The sequence below is a fragment of the Montipora foliosa genome, chromosome 8 (genome assembly GCF_036669935.1).
Source record: "Montipora foliosa isolate CH-2021 chromosome 8, ASM3666993v2, whole genome shotgun sequence".
Lineage (NCBI taxonomy): Eukaryota > Metazoa > Cnidaria > Anthozoa > Scleractinia > Acroporidae > Montipora > Montipora foliosa.
In genome coordinates, this window is record NC_090876.1 from 28,435,522 (window position 1) to 28,438,021 (window position 2,500).

Below are 2,500 nucleotides of genomic sequence, written 5' to 3' on the forward strand. Positions count from 1 at the left end.
ACAGTCGGGAGAAGAGCTGCCGTCAGTGACTGACATTTTAACAACTTGAATGCAAGTTTCCATCTCATTAAAGGGCCTGTGACATCTCTCTGGGCATGTGCAAAGTTTTGATTTTTGGGCCGACCGATAAGTACTGTTTTCGAAGTTTTATCCGGTTATCTTTCTCAATCCTCTCAGCAAGACATTCGAAGATCATTATAACGGTTTGGGACCGTTATTCATGTAGGATTTAAACATAATATTGTGTGTAAAAAGTGAAATATCTTCGTGGATTCGATGTCGTGGTAGGGAGGAATACGAAGCGGCTCTGAAAGAAAGTTGGCAGCCGCTTTGCATCTAAAGAAAGGAGGAAATCAACTAAAAGGAGATGACAAGATGCATGTCAAAAGCTTTATGTGGCTAAAGATCCTTATGCAAGCTGGGAAAAGATTAAATATAATTATGCGTGTTTGTTCTGCTGACATGACAGTACAATCTTCGCACAACATTAGACGGTGCCTACTAATTCGCAGGTAATTTTGTGCAGTTTACTGAATATGCGGGAAAAGCAGATCATAACAAGTGTTATTGAAATCCAAAAAGAAAATTTGGGGTAACCATGCATTTTTTGAAGATAATTAATCAACAATATTTGTAAAAAGTTTTGAAATACAAAGCAATATATGGCGTTCTTTTCCAAATTTAAGCTCTATTATCTCTGAAAAGTGCATGGTTTATATCCCCAATTTTGTTTTTGGGATACCAAGATCACTTGCTAAGTTCTGCTTTCTCTGCATGGTTTTGAACCATGCAAAAATATCCCTGTATTGATAAGCACCAGCAATAGGAAATACGAGTATCTCGAGATGCGCAGAACGTACATGTATGCGCAATACAACAGTAGGCACTGTCCTTAAACATTTGGGAAGCCCATCTAAACACCTGTTGCTGAGGGGATGGTGTTTTCTAGTACGAAATACATGCATACAGCAAGAGGGAACAACTTTCGTCTTCCTTCTTCCAAGCTGAGTCACCTTGTGTATATATCTAGGATGTAAGATCTGTAGGTAGCTTTGTGAAATGAATGACTACTCCTGTCTTGTCTATCATTTCGGTCGTCTGCCAAATTCTTTGCACACAGCTGTAAAAATTGTGTCCAAACAGAGTTTTCAAAAGTGCCTTGTTTGTGAAATATAGTTGTGTCCCCACAACATTTTATTTTGTTTTTGATGTCGTGGGGCATAGTACGTCAGTTACCACATTTGCACCATTCAGGAACTGGTCAATAGACCACTTTCATAAATGTTGACCACCTTTAGAGTCTTTTGTATTTATGTTAATTGCACCGACTTCCCTCATTTTGAATATTCTTTTGAAAGTTGCTCCTCATGGCAAGGCTAGAAAGGCTCGTTGTGTATTATGAAAGAGGTCTTTACAAATGAGTGTAGGTTGTCCATTTGACTGTGGTACAGTACATGTGCAGGTGACAGGCATTTTCATCTTGTTCTATTAGAAGAGAATCAGCACAATCCTTGCTTCCACTCCCATCTGTAGTGCCTAGTTATTTATGGCCAGTTTCTTTGCCATTTCCTCATCAAGGATTATTTATCACCTCAAGAGATTCGTTGTTTAGGGTTAACCCTAAACAATCAACCATTTGAAAGGGTTAATATGGTACATTGCAACTCCATGAAAGAAGTCCTGCCCTCAAAGATTATTGATTTTATGAAGTTATGATGTACATACATGGAAGAGAACTCCCGGCATAAGACTTCCATTAGTCACAACTGGTTGTGAATTTTTTTTTGAGAAATCGTGAAACATATGATATGCTTATCAGCTGAACGGTGATATTGACATTATACTGGTGATTTGGCAGAACAAGTTAAACAAGTAAAGCAATAACCACAATATATTTGAATGCATGGAGATTTTCTAATATGCGGTGTATTCATCACTGATTGATTCTTTTCTTCCTCCCTGACATCAAATGTTCTTGATTTCTCTGAGGGGCTTTTGCGACAGCTGTTTTTTACTAGCTCTTTCAACTTGAGATGATCACAGATCTGAGATCGTTTACTACCGGTTAACAGGCCTTGATAAACAACTCAGCTTATCTGTTAGGCCTGCCGAAAACCGCAATGGCTGTAAAAAAAGAGTGTTGAACAAATTGTCACCTACCCTGTTTCTGCATGGTTTCCTCACTGTTCCACATATGCAAGTCTCTGTGCTAGATAGATTTTCCTACTGCTATGCACAGACATCCCTGACCTTCTGTTATGCATGTGCTTAAACAAGTGCAGAACACTCGAGGCTATAGCATGACAAGTGAAGAATTCCAATGAAGAAAAAGGCTTGTCAATTTCACAAATGATTAAAATTTGTGACCGAAACAATTCGATAGAGTTTCCTTATGTTTTCGTCTTAAGGGGGCTGCGGAAATTTTGCTTGTGCTTCACCATTTATCGAATGATAAATATCACATCCTGTGCAGAGTTCTATTGTTTGAAAATAATATTAT

At 38.3% G+C, this 2,500-nt stretch overlaps 1 protein-coding gene across 2 annotated transcripts in view; it reads left to right on the forward strand.

Annotated features, from left to right (window-relative positions):
- Nucleotides 1-2,500, forward strand: part of LOC138012480 (origin recognition complex subunit 2-like) — a 62,173-nt gene that overhangs the window by 8,504 nt on the left and 51,169 nt on the right. The window lies entirely within an intron of this gene.